The sequence below is a fragment of the Schistocerca gregaria genome, chromosome 10, assembly GCF_023897955.1.
Source record: "Schistocerca gregaria isolate iqSchGreg1 chromosome 10, iqSchGreg1.2, whole genome shotgun sequence".
Taxonomy (NCBI): Eukaryota; Metazoa; Arthropoda; class Insecta; order Orthoptera; family Acrididae; genus Schistocerca; species Schistocerca gregaria.
Genome location: NC_064929.1, coordinates 69,840,950 through 69,863,490, shown reverse-complemented (window position 1 = coordinate 69,863,490; position 22,541 = coordinate 69,840,950).

Sequence of the window (22,541 nt, the reverse complement as noted above, 5' to 3'; positions counted from 1 at the left end):
CCGTAGCGATCGCGCAGTTCGAGACTATAGCGCCTAGAACCGCTCGGCCACAGCGACCGGCGATACAGCATCAACCGTCTGATTGAAACTTCCTGGAAGATTAAAACTGTGTGGCGGACCGAGACTCGAACTCGGGACCTTTGCCTTTCGCGGGCAAGTGCTCTACCAACTGAGCTCCCCAAGCACGACTCACGCCCCGTCCTCACAGCTTTACTTCTGCCAGTACGGGGCGTGAGTCGTGCTTTGGTAGCTCAGTTGGTAGAGCACTTGCCCGTGAAAGACAAAGATCCGTAGTTTGAGTCTCGGTCCGGCACACAGTTTTAATCTGCCAGGAAGTTTCATATCAGCGCACACTCCGCTGCAGAGTGAAAATCTCAACCGTCTCATTACTTTACAAATGAGTTAATGTGTTAAATATTTGACTTTAAGCGCGTAAGCGTCAATAAATGCAACAAAGGTCTGAAATTATGTCTGTTCCAGACTGTATACCAATTAGGTTCATTTCAGAGTATGCTGATGCAATAGCACCATACTTAAGAATCATATACAACCGTTCGCTCGACGAAAGATCCGTACCCAAAGACAGGAAAGCTCCACATGTCACACCAATATTCAAGAAAAGTAGTAGGATTAATCCACTAAATTAACAGACCCATATCATTAACGTCGATATGCAATAGGATTTTTAAACATATTTTGTGCTCGAACGTTACGAAACACCTCGAAGTAAACGGTCTATTGACACACAGTCAACACGGATTTGGAAAACACCGTCCTTGTGAAACACAACTAGCTCTTTACTCACACGAAGTGTTGGGTGGTATCGACAAAGGATTTCATATTGATTCGGTATTTCTGGATTTCCAGAAGGCTTTTGACACTGTACCACACAAGCAGCTCGTAGTGAAATTGCATGCTTATGGAATATCGTCTCAGTTATATTACTGGATTTGTGATTTCCTTTTAGAGGCCCCACAGTTCGTAGTAATTGATGGAAAGTCATCGAGTGAAAGAAGTGATTTCTGGCGTTCCACAGTGTATTACTGTACGCCATTTGCAGTTCCTTATCTATAAAGAAGATTTGAGAGACAATGTGAGCAGCCGTCTTAGATTGTTTGCAAACGACACTGTCGTTTATCGACTAGTAATGTCATCAGATGGTCGCCCGCCCCCGGGTAGCTGAGTGGTCAGCGTGACAGAATGTCAACCCTACGGGCCTTGGTTCGATTTCCGGCTGGGTTGGAAATTTTCTCCGCTTAGGGACTGGGTGTTGTGTTGTCCTGATCATCAGTATTTCATCCCCATCGACGGGCAGGTCGCGGAAGTCGCGTCAAATCGAAAGACTTGCAAATTGTCAAACGATTTAGAAAATATACCTGTATGATGCGAAAATTGGCAATCGACCCTAAATAATGAAAAGCGTGAGGTTATCTACACGAGTGCTACAAGAAATCCGTTAAACTTCGGTTACACGATAAATCAGGCAAATGTAAAGGCCGTAAATTCAACTAAATACCTAGAAATTACAATTACGAACAACTTAAATTGGAAGTAACGCATAGGAAATGTTGTGTGGAAGGCTAACCAAAGACTGCGTTTTATTGGCAGGACACATAGAAAATGTAACAGATCCGCTAAGGAGACTGCCTACACTGCGCTTGTCCGTCCTCTTTTAGAATACTGCTGCGCCGTGTGGGAACCTTACCAGACAGGACTGAATAGAGTACATCGAAAAAGTTCAAAGACGGGCAGCACGTTTTGTATTATCGCGAAATATGGGAGAGAGTATCACTGAAATGATGCAGGATTTCGGATGGAAGCCATTAAAACAAAGGCGATTTTTGTTGCGTAAGAACCTTCTCACGACATTGCAACTAGCAACTTTCTCTTCCGAATGCGAAAATAATTTGTTGACGCCAACCTACATAGGGAAAAATGGCTCTGAGCACTATGAGACTTACATCTGAGGTCATCAGTCCCTTAGAACTTAGAACTACTTAAAGCTAACTAACCTGACGACATCACACACACCCATTCCCGAGGCAGGATTCGAACCTTGCGACCGTAGCGGTCGCGCGGTGCCAGACTGAAGCGCCTAGAACCGCTCGGACTCAGCGGCCGGCTACATAGGTAGAAACGATCACCATGGTAAAATAAGGGAAATCAGAGCTCCTGCGGAAAGATTTATGTGTTTGTTCTTTCCGCGTGCTACACTTAACTGGAGTGAGAGAGAACCGCTCGGGGTAGCAGCGTGGTCATGGGCGCCTTGCTACGGTTCGCGTGGGTTTCCCCGTCGGAGTTTAGAGTCCTCCTTGGGGCATGGGTGTGTGTAGTATCCTTAGCGTAGGTTAGTTAAGTTATATTAAGTAGTGTGTAAGCCTAGGGACCGATGACCTCAGCAGTTTGTTCCAGTAGGAACTTACCACAGCCTTCCAATAAAAGAGAATTGTAAAGGCCAGGCACTAAAATGTGATATGCAGAGTATCGATCTAGATATAGATATTCGGACCTTGCATAAGAAAACAACGATGTTCCTACTGTCTTAGCGCCTGTTGAGTCTCTACTAACCTGGACGTTGTCGGGGTGTTCATTTATAGACTTCTGTCCTTATTCTCTGAACAAGCAGCGATCTTTCAAGATTGTTTAAGTTTTTCGTGCCTTTCGTAATCGCTTAAGCCGGTACTCGAAGATGATCCTTTAGGAGCGTCACTGAAGACACCACCTTCCACCAACGACGCTAGAGGTCTACCTCCGTCATGAGCTCTATGTCATCGGGACGTTAACCTACAACATCTGCAGTCCTTCTTTCCTTTGACTGAAATGTCCCACTGATCTCTGTCAAGCCAGGGATTTCGACACGTCAGCTCGCGCCCGTAACGTAATCGCACGGAGGAAAGTGAAACCACAGCAAGTGTCGGATGTAAACACACGCAACGCAGATGCGGCGGTGATGTCACGCCACGCGCCAGGCAGATCCAGCGAAGAGAAGGAACTGCGCGCTGTACGTTGCTGACGTCACAGTCCTCTTACCAGCTACGTTCGCTTCCTTAGGGACTTCCGCGTCTCGCGATACTCTGAAGGTGACGTGTTTTCCGGCGATAACGTCATTACCCCTCCGCCTCACAAGCCATTGGCTACCTCTACGTGGTGAACTTTCCTTGAAGACAATATGAACTGTTTGCAGCGACCACTCCTACACATTCGCTCTTTTCTAACACTCTGTGCTGCCTCACATCGCTGTCACACCTTTTCACTCATTTTTCAAGTCTTTCACTGTTTTTACTTGCACATCAAAATCACTACCTCTGTTTCCTTATTTGCAACGCTCCTCGTCTATGATATTCACTCGTGCATTCTTTATGTCTGACATAACGGCCTATTTTTGTTTTTATTTTTATTTTTATTTTATTTATTTATTTATTTATTTTGAGCGGCGTGAAATCAGAGGTTCCCTATAAATTACCCTACAGACTCTTACCCGAAAAATGGCTCTGAGCATTATGGGACTTAACATCTGAGGAGGTCATCAGTCCCCTAGAATTTAGAACTACTTAGACCTAACTAACCTAAGGACACTACACACACCCATTCCCGAGGCAGGATTCGAACCTGCGACCGTAGCGGTCGATCCGTTTCACACTGAAGTGCCTAGAACCGCTCGGCCACACAGGCCGGCACTCTTATCCGAATTTTCATATCAAAGTATGAGTCGTAAATGGACAAATGTGGTATCACATTGACAAGCATGAGTTCTCGTTCTGCAAAAAAAGGTGCTTGAAAATAATCTGAGTAATCGAGAAAATGTCAACTAGCGATTTAAGGAAAAATTTTTGTCTGAATTTCCATAGCCAAACGGAGAGTCGGAAACGGGAAAATGGGGTATCAAATAGTTCTGAGTGACATCTAGTTTGGCAAAAAAAATGTTAATTGGTTGAAAGTAATGAGGTTAATCAAGTGAAGCTTAATGAGTGATTTGAGGAAAAAGTTTTCTCCGAATTTTCACAACCAAATGAAGAGTGGGAGATGCACTGATATGGTATCAAATTTACCACCGTGAGGTCTAGTCTTGCAAAAAAATATAGATTCGAAACTTACCACCAGAATAAAAGTGCGGGCCAGTCCAGGACTCGAATCTGCGACCCTTACCTTTCGCGGACAAGTGATCTAGCAACTGAACTCTCCATTCATCACTAACGATCCCCTCCCCCCCCCCCCCCCCCCCCCGCCTCCCTCACTGCTTTACTTCCGCCAGCACCTGATGTCACACCGCCCAAACTCCACAAAAGTTCTCCTTCCTCCATTACAGGACAAGTGCTCCGCTAAGCATTGTACGAGAGGCCTTCAGTAACTAAAGCAAACATTTTTTCGGCAGTTTCGGTTGGAAAAATTCGGAATTTCTTGGGGGCCATTGTGGAATATTCCCAGATCAGACCCCATAGTTTCATGAAAATTACCGACCTATCAGTTTCATAAGTCACAGGTGCAAAATACTAACGCGAATTCTTTACAGACGAATGGAAAAACTTATCTTAGAAGGTAGATTAAAGAAAGCCAAACCTACGTTTCTAGCATTTGTAGACTTAGAGAAAGCTTTTGACAAAGTTGACTGGAATACTCTCTTTCAAATTCTGAAGGTGGCAGGGGTAAAATACAGGGAGCGAAAGGCTATTTACAATTTGTACAGAAACCAGATGGCAGTTATGAGAGTCAAGGGGCATGAAAGGGAAGCAGCGGTTGGGAAGGTAGTGAGACAGGGTTGTACCCTATCCCCGATGTTATTCAATCTGTATACTGAGCAAGCTGTAAAGGAAACAAAAAAATTTGGAGTAGGTATTAAAATCCATGGAGAATAAATAAAAACTTTGAGGTTCGCCGATGACATTGTAATTCTGTCAGAGACAGCAAAGGACTTGGAAGAGCAGTTGAACGGAGTGGACAGTGTCTTGAAAGGAGGGTATAAGATGAACATCAACAAAAGCAAAACGAGGATAATGGAATGTAGTCGAATTAAGCCGGGTGATGCTGAGGAAACTAGATTAGCAAATGAGATACTTAAAGTAGTAAAGGAGTTTTGCTATTTGGGGAGCAAAATAACTGATGATGGTCGAAGTAAAGAGGATATAAAATGTAGACTGGCAATGGCAAGGAAAGTGTTTCTGAAGAAGAGGAATTTGTTAACATCGAGTATTGATTTAAGTGTCAGGAAGTCGTTTCTGAAAGTATTTGTATTGAGTGTAGCCATGTATGGAAATGAAACATGGACGATAAATAGTTCGAACAAGAAGAGAATAGAAGCTTTCGAAATGTGGTGCTACAGAAGAATGCTGAAGATTAAATGGGTAGATCACATAACTAATGAGGAGATATTGAATAGAATTGAGGAGGAGTTGGTGGTACAACTGTTTAGAAGAAAGGATCGGTTTGGTAGGACATGTTCTGAGGCATCAAGGGATCACCAATTTAGTATGGGAGAGCAGCGTGGAGGGTAAAAATCGTAGAGGGAGATAAAGAGATGAATACACTAAGCAGATTCAAAAGGATGTAGGCTGCATTAGGTACTGGGAGATGAAGCAGCTTGCACGGGATAGAGTAGCATGGAGAGCTGCATCAAACCACAACAGATTCATGAAGTTCCGATAGGTGGCGGCGCCGTACGTAGCCTTAAAAATAGCGTCTGTAACGGAGGTGCGTTCCAAGAAGAGACCTGTCACTGAGTTCCTTTTGGCGGAAAACCAGGCCATCACAGATATTCGTAGGCGATTGCAGACTGTCTATGTTGAACCTCAGTGAACAAAAGCACGGCGAGTCGTGGGCAAGGCGTTTGTCAGCATCGTAGCAAGGTCGCACAACTCTGTCTGATCTCCCGCGAGCCTGCTGGTCGCACACAGCTGTAAATCCTGCAGTGTTGGAACGTCTGGCCACTGTCTTTAGAGGTGATGCAAACTCACTTCTCCATGACAATACAAGTGTGCACACCCGAGAGAAGCTCACAGAACTTCACTGCATTGTTCTTCTTCATCCCCCCTGCAGACCGTATCTCGCACCTTGCAACTTCTATCTGTTTTCGCCAATGAAGAATGTAGTTAATGGGATGCAGTAAGTGAATGAGAGAGAGGTTACTGGCGCAGCAGGACGTTGCCTCTTCCCGAACAAGCGGAGTTTATCATGCAGACACACAGGCCCACCCAGTAAGGTGGTATAACCGGTCACATATAACGGAGATTACGTTGAAAAGTAGGGTTCTACACTCCTGGAAATAGAAAAAAGAACACATTGACACCGGTGTGTCAGACCCACCATACTTGCTCCGGACACTGCGAGAGGGCTGTACAAGCAATGATCACACGCACGGCACAGCGGACACACCAGGAACCGCGGTGTTGGCCGTCGAATGGCGCTAGCTGCGCAGCATTTGTGCACCGCCGCCGTCAGTGTCAGCCAGTTTGCCGTGGCATACGGAGCTCCATCGCAGTCTTTAACACTGGTAGCATGCCGTGACAGCTTGGACGTGAACCTTATGTGCAGTTGACGGACTTTGAGCGAGGGCGTATAGTGGGCATGCGGGAGGCCGGGCGGACGTACCGCCGAATTGCTCAACACGTGGGGCGTGAGGTCTCCACAGTACATCGATGTTGTCGCCAGTGGTCGGCGGAAGGTGCACGTGCCCGTCGACCGGGAACCGGCCGCAGCGACGCACGGATGCACGCCAAGACCGTAGGATCCTACGCAGTGCCGTAGGGGACCGCACCGCCACTTCCCAGCAAATTAGGGACACTATTGCTCCTGGGGTATCGGCGAGGAAACTCAAAAAATGTTTAAATTCGTTGGAAGTCGCTGAGTGCTCTCATTACCAGACACTGTCTGACTATAGTGGGCGTAATCTGTACTCCGATCTAAGCAAGTCATGCAGTATTATTTTCACCCGTCTCAGTGTTCGTGACGTCATGTCTCCTGAAGTATTTGTGAAGTATTTGTGGGTCTGTGATATAGTTTTGCAGGCACATTCAGTGGTATACATGTATAATGTCTGCCAAATGTGCTGGAAGGAAGGAAGGAAGGAAGGAAGGAAGGAAGATTGGGTTATACCTCCCGTCGACATCGAGGTCATTCGTGACGGAGCAAAATCTCTTATTTTGTCTAGGATGGGGAGGAAAATCAGCCGTGCCCTTTCAAGGGAACCGTCCCATCATTTGCTTGGACTGATTTGGAGAAATTACGAAAAACCCAAACCTGGATGACCGGACGCAGGTTTGAACCGTCGTCCTCCCGAATGCGAGTCCAGAACGTGTTGGAGACACGAATTAGTAGTAAAGAAGTAATAAATTAAGACGTTCTGTCCGATGTCGAAGTTCTACTGCCTGAATAGCGGCGTAGTAAGCGATAAAGGTGTTACCTTTCATCCTTTTGAGAGGTGTCAGCGAGGATTTCGTAAATGTTTGACATTGTACATAAAGTGACTACCGAGCGAGGTGGCGCAGTTGTTAGCACACTGGACTCGCATTCGGGAGGACGACGGTTCAATCCCGTCTCCGGCCATCCTGATTTAGGTTTTCCGTGATTTCCCTAAATCGTTTCAGGCAAATGCCGGGATGGTTCCTTTGAAAGGGCACGGCCGATTTCCTTCCCAATCCTTCCCTAACCCGAGCTTGCGCTCCGTCTCTAATGACCTCGTTGTCGACGGGACGTTAACACTAACACTAACCACCACCACCACCACCATAAAGTGACTACATTGCCCCAGTCACAAGCGGCTGCTCTAAAAGGTAGATGTCCAGCGGCGACTGAAGTGAACCCAAAAATGACCCACCAGATGGAGGGCTCCAAGTCGATGGAAGTCGACATGGAACCAGAAGTGGGCTCGTCGAGATTGGAGTCCAAATCTCGTGGAGACAGCTTGCAACACCAAGGTCGCCCTCTCACTTGGCGTGAATACTCACTCGAGTTGATGAGTCAGAGACGCCTTTGGCTAAAGATTATGGGGATGTATACAGGTACGGTTTCCACTTGTGGCGAGGTACAGCTTCCAGCCACGTACACCAAAATAAGGCGGCGGCCAGAAGGCGGCCCAGACCGACTTTCTGCTGTATCGTCGCTACTGCGAGCGCGGCCTGCAATGCGGAAACCAGCTGGCAGTATTGCTGCATGTGATGCAGCGATGTTCTGGCCTGCTCTGTACCTACTGGCGCCTATAGGCTGTCCGAGAGCTGTAGTAGTGCTGCAATTTTGCTGAGTAGTGCCGAAAAATAGTGACGGCACTGGTGTCTTATCACTTGCTCTTCTACATCGTAGGTGTGTTTTAGTCTTGAACATTTCCAGTTACTAGAACTTTGAATAATGTTGGCAGAAAAGGACTATGATGAATGGCAGTTTCAGGGTACATTCCTGTACGCAATCCCACCGCTGTTCTAACAGTTCGGAGAAAATGCCACAAACGAAAAGTATATATGCTTTTTAGACTGTCCTATACGTTGTCAACATGTGAATAGTTTCACGACTAAGTCGTCTCACCGGTACAGCAGCATAGCAGAGACGGGTGGGCTTCATGCGCAAAGATAACAAATCTAATCGTACCTGAGACACTTGTATTTATACATCTGGTACAGGAGGGAAGGCGGTTTTTGGGGACTTCTTCTGATGGCATTACATTGTTACTATTTGGCCAATTCCGCTCGTTATGTTGATGAAGCCGTCTCCGAAGACAGTTCACATCTACAAGAAATAAAGATGACTCATTAATTAAGCCGATATAAACGCAAAAAATTACTTCCGCTATAACTCAAGGAAAAACACTTCTCCGTAAATTAACACGCTGTGGATATATATCGGATGGCTTCTCTTTATTGTCAGACACTGTATAACCACAACAAAATCACACATAAAATGACTCTTGTAAGTAATTAATTCTGTATCTATGGCCAATACGTATTTAGGATATATTAAATGACTACCAGTTTCTCTTCAACAATGTAAAAGGTGCCAGAGAGGCAATTCTGACGTTGCGGTCGATTGTGAAAGAATGAATTAAGAAAAACCAAGACACATTCTTAGGATACGTTTGGCAGTGTGACATGATGTAAGATGTTCGAATGTTTGAGGGGAAAATGATGTAAGCCATAGAAAAAATGGGGTAATAAACAGGATGTACAAAAATGAAGAAGGAACGATAAGAGTGGAAGACAAAGAGGGAAGTGCTCGGATTAGAAAGTGTGTGAGTGACGAAATATTTCGCCACTACTATTCACTCTACGTATCAAAGAAAGCAGTAACGGAAATAAAAGAATGATTCAAGAGTTGATTAAAATTCGGAGTGAAACGATGATACTAGCAGCCTTAGTGAAAGTGAAGAAGAGTAACAAGATCTGTGGAGTGGAATGAACAGTCTAATGGGAACAAAATATGCGTTGAGTGTACACCGAAGGAAGAAGGAAGTGACGAGGAGGAGCAATAGTGAGATTAGCGAAAAACTGAACATCAAAATTGGTACCAAACAAGTAGATGAAGTGAGGGAATTTCGCTGCCTTGGAAGCAAAACCACACGTTAGGGACGAAGCAAGGATGACTTAGAAAGGAGACCAGCGTATGCAAAAAGGACATTGCTGGCCAAAAGAACTACAGTAATGTCATAATGTCAAACATTGGCCTTGATTTGAGGAAGAAACTCTAGTTTACTTATTTTGAGCCTCGTGAGGAGATCTGTGATGATATATTAGAGAAGATAAACGTTTTTGGCAAGATCAGTAATAGCAATCAGTGGTGACACAGGTTACCGAAAACTATTATGGAGAATAAGGTTATTGTTATTAGCGTTCTTGGCGAAGTAGTTCATGTTTTCCAATGAGGAAGGAATGACTACGTACGTTGTAGCACAGCATTACAACGTACTCAATCGAGGACAGTGAAAAAATGGAAACATAAGCGAATCGATATAGTGCTATGAAAAAGGATGTTGAGAATTAGGTTACCCGATGAGACAGGAATGCAGGACGGATGAGAAAAGAAATATATGGGAATACTGGCAAGAAGAAGCGACAGGATCATGGGACGTGAGTTAAGACGTCCGGGAGAACTTTCATGGCACTAGAGACAACTGAAGAGGGTAAAAACTGTAGGGGAAGACACTGACAAAGGAAAAAAATGTCAAGATCAAGAAGGAATTGTGCGTCACAAACAAAGGTTGGTAGGCGTGATTCTACATCTGAAAAATGACGCCTATTCACATTTCGCGCCAGTCTCATAGGAGTGGCGCAAGTAGGGCCACAATGAGGATGCAAATCAGGTCCGCTTTAAATACACTGCCGGCCCTTAAAACTGCTACACCACGAAGATGACGTGCTACAGACGCGAAATGCAACCGACAGGAAGAAGATGCTGTGATATGCAAATGACTAGCTTTTAGGAGCAATCACACAAGGTTGGCGGCGGTGGCGACACCGACAACGTGCTGACATGAGGAAAGTTTCCAACCGATTTCCCATACACAAACAGCAGTTGACCGGCGTTGCCTGGTGAAACGTTGTTGTGATGCCTCGTGTAAGGAGCAGAAATGCGCACCATCACGTATCCGACTTTGATAAAGGTCGGATTGTAGCCTATCGCGATTGCGGTTTATCGTATCGCGACATTGCTGCTCTCGTTAGTCGAGATCCAATGACTGTTAGCAGAATATGGAATCGGTGGGTTCAGGAGGGTAATACGGAACGCCGTGCTGGATCCCAACGACCTCGTATCACTAGCAGTCGAGATGACAGGCATCTTATCCGCATGACTGTAACGGATCGTGCAGCCACATCTCGATCCCTGAATCAACAGATGGGGACGTTTGCAAACGATAACCATCTGCACGAACAGTTCGACGACGTTTGCAGCAGCATGGACTATCAGCTAGGAGACCGTGGCTGCGGTTACCCTTGACGCTGCATCACGGACAGGAGCGCCTGCGATGGTGTACTCAACGACGAACCTGGGTGCACGAATGGCTAAACGTCATTTATTCGGATGAATCCAGGTTCTGTTTACAGCATCATGATGGTCACAACCCGGTTTGGCAACATCGCGGTGAACTCAGATTGAAAGCGTTTATTCGTCATCGCCGTACTGGCGTATCACCCTGTGTGATGGTATGGGGTGCCATTGGTTACACGTCTCGGTCCCCTCTTGTTCGCACTGACGGCACTTTGAACAGTGGACGTTACATTTCAGATGTGTTACGACCCGTGGCTCTACCCTTCATTCGACCCCTGTGAAACCCTACATTTTAGCAGGATAATGTACGACCGCATGTTGCAGGTCCTGTACGGGACATTCTGGATACAGAAAATGATCGACTGCTGCCCTGGCCAGCACATTCTCCACATCTCTCACCAACTGTAAACGACTGGTCAATGGTGGCCGAGCAACTGGCTCGTCACAATACGCCAGTCACTGCTCTTGATGAACTGTGGTATCGTGTTGGAGCTGCATGGGCAGCTGTACCTGTACACGACATCCAAGCTCTGTTTGACTCTATACCCAGGCGTATCAAGGCCGTTATTACGGTCAGTGGTGGTTATTCTGGGTACTGATTTCTGAGGATCTATGCACCTAAATTGCGTCAAAATGTAATCACATGTCAGTTGTCGTGTAATATTTATCAAGTGAATACCCGTTTATCATCTACATTTCTTCTTGGTGTAGCAATTTTAATGGCCAGTAGTGTACACTCTCTAACGATCATGAGCGTTAGATACCTTTAAGACTGAACATGGTGGGCCGATGTTAGTCAAGGATGCCTCAAGCGACGAAGACGACTTTATCAACACCGAACGGAGCTTCACCGAGGGCAACAACGAGCTGGATGTTCCTTTTGCTATATTCCTTTAAGACTTGGCAGGAATGTAGCCACTGTACATGATTGCTGGCACAGGTGGTAAAGAGAATGTGAAGTCGCGAGAAGAGCGGACACCTGACGGTCACGAGAGGTAAGGCCGTCGTACGGCTCTGTCGCATGGTACTGCGTCTGCAGCAGCACTCCGACCAGCAGTTGGCACCTCAGTGACACTACGAACTCTCGCAAATCGGTTACTTCAAGGACAGCGCCGAAGCAGACGCCCTGTAGCGTGCATCGCACTGACCACAAAGCACTGACATTTGTGACCTCAATGGTGTCGCCCGAGAGTTCATTGGAGAATAGACCGCAAGTCTCTTGAGTTCCCAGATGACAGCTGGTTCTGCCTCTGTGCCAGTGATTGCCGTGTGTTGGTGGAGGAGGCGAGTTCGGGGCCTACAACCAACTTCTCTGCGTGCTAGACACACTGGTCCTACACCGGTGGAGTTACTGTCGGTGATGCAATTTCATACGACAGAAGGAGCATTCTCCAGGTCACCCCATACACTCTGGCAGATTTGCACGTCAGTCTGGTGAATCTACGCATTGTGCTGCTGTTCATGAACTGCATTCCAAAGGATGTTTTCCAGCAATATAACGCTCGCCTGTGTACTGCTGCTGTTACACGGATGGCCTGATCGATCACTAGACCTGGCTTCAATCGAGCGCATGTGGAGCATCATTGCACGACAACGCCAGTGGCATCCACAAACAGTATTAACTGTCCCTGTACTGACGTATCAACCGCAACACGCATGGAACTCAGTCACAAGAACTGACATCCAGCACGTGTAAAACACAATGCATTTTCGTTTGCATGATTGCATTCAACATTTCACCGCTTACACTCGTTATTAATGTACTAACATTGCACATTTGCAATGGCGTATCTCACGCTGACAATTAACCTGTTATATTGCACTGTTCATCACTTAAATATGTTACCTAGACAAATGTATTCCAGAATTATCGTTACCCTGCATTAGAATTATTTGGTCTTCGATTTTTCTTTCCGGCAGTCTATGTAACAAATAGAATGAGATTTTCACTCTGCAGCGGAGTGTGCGCTGATATGAAACAAATAACTGTGGAGAAAGGGTGAAAGTGCTGCTCGGAGATGAAGAGTCTGCGACAGGATAGAAAATTGTGGCAGGCTGCATCATACCATTCCGAAGACTAATGGCCCCCCCCCCCCCTCCAGAAAAAAGTGTGTGGAAGACTCTCCAACTAGGATATCGTGCCTTCGGAATAGTCTACAGTCGATTTTGCATGTATCTTGAGTATTTTTTGTGGTGACGTGCGGTGGGTATGTCCTCTCAACAAGTTCCGTGACGAGCAACTGTGCTGTGGGAACAAGGAAGTGTTTCAACAGGCTCGTCTTCCGTCCGGCGTGAGATTCTAGATAAGTGTAGCCAGGTGGCCTCTTACACACTGTACGTCCAGAGTTCGTCGTGACATGACACGGCCTGACGTAACACAGACAGCAGCAATAGGAGAAGTGGCCACGGGTGTCGCACTGTCTTATTCACTTCTGTATTCCATATTGCTACATTCCCCGAAAGCGTTTGACGCCGTTTCCCACTGCTTATTCTTAACTAAGATCCAGACAGACGATTTACGTTCCCAGCTATTTCAGTGGCACGAAGACTTCTTAAAGGAATGTAAACCAGAACGTTGTTCTGGACAACGAGTATTCATCAAAGCAAGGGCCAGGAGTGTGTCAGAGAAGTGTGATAGGACTGCTCCTTTTCTCTATACAGGGTTTCTCAGAAATATCGCTGTATACTTCAAAGAACTGTAAAGGCAGTCTTTAGGAACAAGTCGAGGATAGCAACCCGCGCCCAGAAAGTTCACTTCTCTACGCTGCAAAGCGTCGTTGTTATATTCACTGGCACTAGCCACGAAGCCACTCCATTGGCAGCAAAAATTTACGTCACTGTATGCTTACGGACTGTAGCCGAACATCTCGCAATGTTATTTACTACTCTGTGATGGCGACTGACTGCAACGATCGCCACTAGACAAGGTAGAGCTAGCTGCTGCGTTGACAAGTTTTGTCTCTTATGAATGTGATGATCTGTTGTCTCATTGAATGGTTTCGGATAGAGGTTTCCATGTGAAGCTTATTTTTCTCCCACATGCCGATAAATATTAGAGGTTGTAGAGGGTTGCAGGAGGAAAATGAGCTGTGGATGGACACCTGTCATCCTCTGAGGCAACAGAGCATCACATTCATAGGAGACAAGGCCTTTCTATGCAACAACTAGCTCCGTTTCTCCACTGGCGATCGTGGCAGTCAGTCTGATCACTAAATGACAAACATCGTCGAGATGTTCCTCTGCGGTCCGGTCCGTAAGCGTACAAAATCATGTTCGCTGCTCTAAGGGTAGCCTAGTGGCAGGTGTCAGCGCCTGTAATTTCGACGCCCTGTAGCTTCATTGCACGATGCTCGATTTGTCCCTCAATACAACCTCTGCAACTCCTCAGAGTTGATCACTATGTTTCTGAGATATCCTGTATATGTAAATGATCTGATGAATATAGTGAACGGCAGTCAGGGACTGTGTGCTGGTGACGCTCTTGTACACGTCGTCTTTGAGCGACTCCAGGCGCATTCAGTGTGAGTCACATAGAATATCTATCTGGTGTGATGAAAAGTAACTTGCTTATTATGTAGGAAAATGTAACATAATTCTACTTCCTGGCAGATTAAGACTGTGCGCCGGACCGAGACTCGAACTCGGGACCCGAGCTCGTCTCTCGCTCCGGCACACACTTTTAATCTGCAAGGAAGTTTCGTATAAGCGCAGAGTCCGCTGCGAACTGAAAATTTCATTCTGAAACATAACGAAGTTTTATTCGGAAAACAGTCCTGTAGTGATTGGATACAGTATTAGTGGTTTTGTGTTTGAGACAGTCACGACGATTCAATATATGGACGTGATGTTTGCAAAGCGATATTAAATGGAACAAGCACGTAAGGACAGTATCAGGGAAGGCGAATGGTCAGGTTCGGTTAATTGGAAGAATTTTAGGAAAATGTGGTCAATATACACTCCTGGAAATGGAAAAAAGAACACATTGACACCGGTGTGTCAGACCCACCATACTTGCTCCGGACACTGCGAGAGGGCTGTACAAGCAATGATCACACGCACGGCACAGCGGACACACCAGGAACCGCGGTGTTGGCCGTCGAATGGCGCTAGCTGCGCAGCATTTGTGCACCGCCGCCGTCAGTGTCAGCCAGTTTGCCGTGGCATACGGAGCTCCATCGCAGTCTTTAACACTGGTAGCATGCCGCGACAGTTGACGGACTTTGAGCGAGGGCGTATAGTGGGCATGCGGGAGGCCGGGTGGACGTACCGCCGAATTGCTCAACACGTGGGGCGTGAGGTCTCCACAGTACATCGATGTTGTCGCCAGTGGTCGGTGGAAGGTGCACGTGTCCGTCGACCTGGGACTGGACCGCAGCGACGCACGGATGCACGCCAAGACCGTAGGATCCTACGCAGTGCCGTAGGGGACCGCACCGCCACTTCCCAGCAAATTAGGGACACTGTTGCTCCTGGGGTATCGGCGAGGACCATTCGCAACCGTCTCGATGAAGATGGGCTACGGTCCCGCACACCGTCAGACCGTCTTCCGCTCACGCCGCAACATCGTGCAGCCCGCCTCCAGTGGTGTCGCGACAGGCGTGAATGGAGGGACGAATGGAGACGTGTCGTCTTCAGCGATGTGAGTCGCTTCTGCCTTGGTGCCAGTGATGGTCGTATGCGTGTTTGGCGCCGTGCTGGTGAGCGCTACAATCAGGACTGCATACGACCGAGGCACACAGGGCCAACACCCGGCATCATGGTGTGGGGAGCGATCTCCTACACTGGCCGTACACCTCTGGTGATCGTCGAGGGGACACTGAATAGTGCACGGTACATCCAAACCGTCATCGAACCCATCGTTCTACCATTCGTAGACCGGCAAGGGAACTTGCTGTTCCAACAGGACAATGCACGTGCGCATGTATCCCGTGTCACCCAACGTTCTCTAGAAGGTGTAAGTCAACTACCCTGGCCAGCAAGATCTCCGGATCTGTCCCCCATTGAGCATGTTTGGGACTGGATGAAACGTCGTCTCACGCGGTCTGCACGTGCAGCACGAACGCTGGTCCAACTGGGGCGCCAGGTGGAAATGGCATGGCAAGCCGTTCCGCAGGACTACATCCAGCATCTCTACGATCGTCTCCATGGGAGAATAGCAGCCTGCATTGCTGCGAAAGGTGGATATACACTGTACTAGTGCCGACATTGTGCATGCTCTGTTGCCTATGTCTATGTGCCTGTGGTTCTGTCAGTGTGATCATGTGATGTATCTGACCCCAGGAATGTGTCAATAAAGTTTCCCCTTCCTGGGACAATGAATTCACGGTGTTCTTATTTCAATTTCCAGGAGTGTATAAAGGAGACTGCATACAGAACACTAGTCCGGCCCATTCATGAGTATTGTTCGGGTGTGCGGGATCCACACCAGGTAGTATTAAAGAAAGGCATAGAAGCAGTTCAGAAGCGTGCTGGTAGATTTGTTACTGTAGTTTCGATCAACACGCGAATATTACGGAAATGCTCCGTAAGGTGAAACGGGGACTTCTACTGCTGCGCGGTTACAACAGTTCAAGCGGCAGCAGGCACTCACGTGGCCCAGCTTCATCGACATAAGTCACGGCAGTGAAGTACCGTTCACTTGTCCATCGTTTTATCGAAATCAGCGGAGTAAGATGGAAACGTGTCCATGAGCACATCTCGAAGCAGGTAACACTGTCTAGGTGTGTGTCGACACGCACTGTCCAATGTGTCTACAACGAATGGTGTACCACTTTCAACCACGCAACGGAGCCAATAAAAAAATGTAAATATTTTTTAAAAAATCGAAGAGTGGTCGTAAAAAGACCGTAAGCGACGAGATTCACGCGTAGTCAGTGATAGATGATTTCAAATCCGACAGTGGTTGCTGCTGCCGGCGAAACAGGTCCATCTCAACCAGTAGCTGAGCGACAACTAACTGCAGAGCGAACTGCGTATAGTGCACATCTGGAGTCAGCCATTCTGTGGTTAGATCCAATTGGGACCAAACTGCTGAGGTCAGCGCTCCCTAGGCTTACACACTACTCAATCTAACTTAAACTAAAACACACACACACACACACACACACACACACACACACACATTTCCAGTGGAGGACCGGAACCTCCGACAGGGGGCAGCCGTACGGCTACCCCGCGCTGCGAGAGTGAGCCATTGCTCACGGCGGCAGATAATGCTATAATACTGCACACCTGCAAGCAACGCAGAAACTGGACAGCAGCTGACTGAGGGCCGTTTAGTACGGCCGGAAGAGAAGGTTTCGCACCTTTTTCAGATGTTGTGTGCAGTCTTGTGCAGAGACGGCCCAGTGAGCCGATTACCGCAGTGCGTGTGAAGAGCCGGAGGTGTTTATGTGGTGTCCTGTGTTTATGTGGTGTCCTGTGTTTATGTGGTGTCCTGTGTTTATGTGGTGTCCTGTGTTTATGTGGTGTCCTGTGTTTATGTGGTGTCCTGTGTTTATGTGGTGTCCTGTGTTTATGTGGTGTCCTGTGTTTATGTGGTGTCCTGTGTTTATGTGGTGTCCTGTGTTTATGTGGTGTCCTGTGTTTATGTGGTGTCCTGTGTTTATGTGGTGTCCTGTGTTTATGTGGTGTCCTGTGTTTTCCGCACAACTACATGGGCCCACTCACTGAGGTTACCGTTACCAGATCCAGAATGTTTGTTCCAACGTTCTCAGTGACCAAGTGATGCCCTGGCTCCTACAGCTTCGTGATGAGCATGCTGTGACCGGACTACCATATTCCAAGATGACATCAGCTGTGATCACGGGAAAGGACGCACACGCTTTTTGTTTGACAAACAATCAGCCGATGTATTGCATCTCGACTGTCCCTCCTAATCATGCCATTTTGATCTGTGCTACTGAAGGCCTAACCCAGTGCACAGATTACAATCCCAGTTGCAGTTTGCTAATATAAAAGTTTAGAGCAGCAACAAATATTTGATATCATTATTTCAAGTAGTTACTCACAGAGTTTAAAAATTAGAAAAAGTCATATCTCCTGGTTCTATGCCACGAGTGGTGTAAGAGCGGATACACATACTAACTTTATGCATAAAAGATAACATCGCTGCGAGGTGTTGGGGTGGAGAAGAGTTTGTACCTCTCTAATTCAGTCGAATTTTGCATCAGAACGAGACATGCACTCGACCCCCTCCTTATCTACCAGCTAATTAAATATGCGTGCAATGGTAATGGAAGGAAATGATGGTGGACCATGCTAGTTGGTAAAATAAGAAGTGCACACTCACAATAATTTAATAAAAATCGTAATCTACTCAAAAAATAGAACTTTATCATAATAAACAACAGGAAACGGGATTCTGCCTATATCTACGAAATGATATGCGGATTAAATATTACAATGATATTTATTATATATCAGATCATAAATGCACATGATTGTCGAGACACACACACACACACACACACACACACACACACAGTAGGTTAAAGGACAGGGTATACTGAAATATTATGAGAATAAGAGTTCGCTCGAGAACAAGGGGCTCCTACTCTCTGTGATGCAAACGATTGACGATGATGACTGGGGGACCTAATGAATCAAACATTAATCTCCCGATTATATAGCAGTATCGGAATTAGTAGTGAGAACTCAAATGGGATCACATGGAGAAAGAAGCAAGATGGACTTGTATCAAAGCCAGCGCGCGCGCTGCTGAGGGGTTCAGTATAAAACTGATAAGGCCCTACAATGCCGGAGCCGCAAAATACGCAGCACGTCGTCGGTAGGCAGCGTCCTGATGATGTAGGCGCCGACTTCTGCCGTGCAGCAACTCTGTGTCAACCCCTGGCCGCGAAGGCTGTCCGAGAATTCTTAGTTCTTTTGAAAACGAGCGACCAGCTCAAGACCGTCCAACTCTGAGGAAGATCAGATCCCAAAATCCCCTCTGTGATGCGATGCCAGAGCGAAGCCAGCATTGCTGAACTCCCAACTCTCCTCGAAAACCCATGAATCAGCATTCAGTTCGGATTCCAAAATTCCCCCACACTCAGAACATAATTCGCTCCAATAGCGATCGTTCCCTCCAATTTCAAGCAGTGCTTTATGACAACTAGCCCCAGTTTAAGTTGACCAGCCACGCCTCTGCTGTTCAAATGAGGGCACTGAGCTTGCCGTTTGAAAACAACCTTCCTAGACCATCGGCCATCTGACGCCAGACAGTCGCACCCAGCAGGGCACGGTCCGCAAGTATTCACAGAATCAACAGGACAGTGCAGTCAGTTGGTGCCGGGAATCTTCGTTCCGGACGCGCAGCAACGGTAAACCCATAAACTGTGGCGACACTCAAACGTCTCGCAGGTCGTTTCGCCCTGCAAACAATACGCGAAACTCGACCGTCGTCATCCGGCCGCGGTGGTCTAGCGGTTCTAGGCGCTCAGTCCGGAACCGCGCGACTGCTACGGTCGCAGTGTTGTAACCGCAGAAAAGCCAAGTCTAAATGCAGTTGTTCTCAGACGATACACCAGAAATCATACGGGGAGATAGAGTTAACAGGGGACGCCAGGCGTGTCAGAGGGGTCACAAAAGATAACGACGCAGCCAGATAGCCGAGGCGGCGGTCCAAGCGGCCAGGCAGCTGCGCGTGATAAGCAAGGAAGCAGACTCAGCTATTAAGATAAAAAGGGCGCTCTGGGCAGGTCCCTTAATAAGCAATAACTTACAGTATCAACACTCTTGGCTAGAGGGAGAAGTCTGGGAGCGGAGAGAGAAAGAAAGAGGGCCCTAGGTGGGGACCGCACTACGTCATGAGGAGCCAATGAAGGGCTCAGGACGCAGTGCGTGACCATATAGGGAGAGGCCCCTCCACCCCTCCACCCAGCTTCTGAAGAAAAGTACTGAAGTTAATACTAAAACAATCCCTAATAAGGAAAAGTTGCACTCGACGCTACGTCATGCCAAGCGCTGGCGGGGTCGAAGGGGAAGAGCTAACAAAACTCGGAGGCACGCCGCTCCGGGGAGCGCTCTCTCTCGGGTTTAGGCAGCGACGGTAGTCAGCGTGAGTAGCAGCCGACTTGGGCTGAGGGCGGGCTGCAGGCAGACAGTTGGAGATAGTCGCCGATGAGCGTTTAGGCAGCGACCGCGGGACTCTGACGTAGGGTGCTAGTGTGGGCAGCAAAGTGCTGGAAAGTTCTATCAGGCAGCCAGAACGGTGGAAGTCAGTCACCGTCTCTGTAATGGGCTTGGCTATTCTGTAGGTACAATCACTACGCAGTTAGGGTGATCTGTATTCTTTATGAATAAATTAGAACTTTTATAACGTCCATACGAGTTTACTTCTACCAACATCCTAGCCTTGTACCTTCACACCAGGGAATTTAACATCTTAGCCAGATCAAAAGTCTCCCTCTCAATTAGGTCAACCGGCTAATTCCCGTTTACGAACCGTGTCGCTCAATCCCTCGCAAAACCCACGCTTGGGACGCGACAGCAGGTTCGAATCCTGCCTCGGGCATGGATGTGTGTGATGTCGTTAGGTTAGTTACGTTTAAGTAGTTCTAAGTTCTAGGGGACTGATGACCACGGGTGTTAAGTCCCAAAGTGCTCAGAGCCATTCGACCGTCGTCCAGGCACTGAAGCCTATTGTACGAACCCCACAGAATTCAGGGAAGTGCAGTCCCCAGCCGGAAGTACCGTGTGCCTCGTCCTAAGATGATGTCTCGCACAGGCCACCCAGGGAGCTAACCCAAAATGGTTAGCAACCAACTGAAAAGTATTTTTTGAGCTCTCAGTACAAATATGCTCATTACAATAAGCTTATTCAGTCTGTTACTACCATGCAATGACGTAGAACATTAATAAAATTGATGAAAACGAGAGGAGACATGCAAAAGAGGGCATGGAATCTCTCATCCTAAACGACCAGATGACATTCGTCGTAGCCCACTCCAACCTGCTAAGGCTAGAAACTTGAAATTTGGAGAGGGTGTTGATCTTACATATTAGGAATCTTGTTAGGAAGGGATTTTTTTTAAAATTCAATTCCTATGGGGCTGAAGCAGAGGATCAAAGGTGTTTTAAGGAAGTTTTGAAGCTAGAGCAACAAAAATTTGTACTTGATTTTTCGGTCAGAAATAAAGAAATATGTGTTTCAGCATTTCTGGTAATTTAGCACCGTAAGGGGAGGAAGGGTGGGACGGAAGTAGTGATGGAATTTTTTTCTTTTAAATGAATCATTATTACATAACTATGAAAATGTTTTTAAACTTACATTTATGGAAATTGGTATTTGACTTCTCGGTTACAAACAGAAAATGTTTTCGTTTCTGGAAATAAAGACTCTATGGGGGTGAAATAGGGAATGGCATGTATTGTAAAAGTATTTCATTATGAAAGTAGTTTTAAAGCTAAATATATGAAAATTTCCATTTGGATAAATGGTTGGAAATCAAAAATTACGTGTATCAGTAGTGTTCTTCGGAAATTCAACCCTTAGTGGAGTGAAATAGGGAATGAAGATTTAATGCAAATATTTCGTTAAATACACATCAAAAAAGTTTTACATCACATCTGTTCCAAGAGTTCCGGAACCTGCTTAGAAAATGGGAATAGAGATAAACATAAACATCATTTCCGCCCATTTTAATGATAATGAATATCACACATGGCATGTTGTACCATCATACAGCGAGAGCTTCAAAGGTGGTGGTCCACACTGCTGTACACACCGGTATCTCTAATACCCAGTATCACGTCCTCTTGCATTGACGCATGCCTGTGTTCGTCGTGGCATACTATCCACAAGTTCATCAAGGCACTGTCGGTCCAGATTGTCCCACTCCTCAACGGTGATTCAGAATAGATCCCTCGGATTGGTTGATGGATCACGTTGTCCATAAACATCCCTTTTCAATCTATGCCACACACATTCGATTGGGTTCATGTCTGGAGAACATGCTGGCCACTCTAGTCGAGCGATGTCGTTATCCTGAAGGAAGTCATTCACAAGATGTGCACGATGGGGGCGCGAACTGTCCTCCATGAAGACGAATGCCTCGCCAATATGCTGCTGATATGGTTGCACTATTGGTCGGAGGATGGCATTCACGTATCGTACAGCCGTTACGGTGTCTTCCATGACCACCAGCGGCGTTTGTCGTCCCCACACAATGCCATTCGAAAACAGCAGGGAACCTCCACCTTGCTGCACTCGCTGGACACTGTGTCTAAGGCGTTCAGCCTGACCGGGTTTCCTCCAAACAGGTCTCCGACAATTGTCTGGTTGAAGGCATATGCGACACTCATCTGAGAAGAGAACGTGATGCCAATCCTGAGCGGTTCATTCGACATGTTGTTTGGGTCATCTGTACTGCGCTGCATGGTGTCGTGGTTGCAAAGACAGACCTTAACATGAACGTTGGGAGTAAAGTTGCGCATCATGCAGCCCATTGCGCACAGTTTGAGTCGTAACACGACGTCCTGTGGCTGCACGAAAAGCATTATTCAACATGGTGCCGGAGTTCCTCGGAGCCATAATCCGTAGGTAGCGGCCATCCACTGCAGTAGTAGCCCTTGGA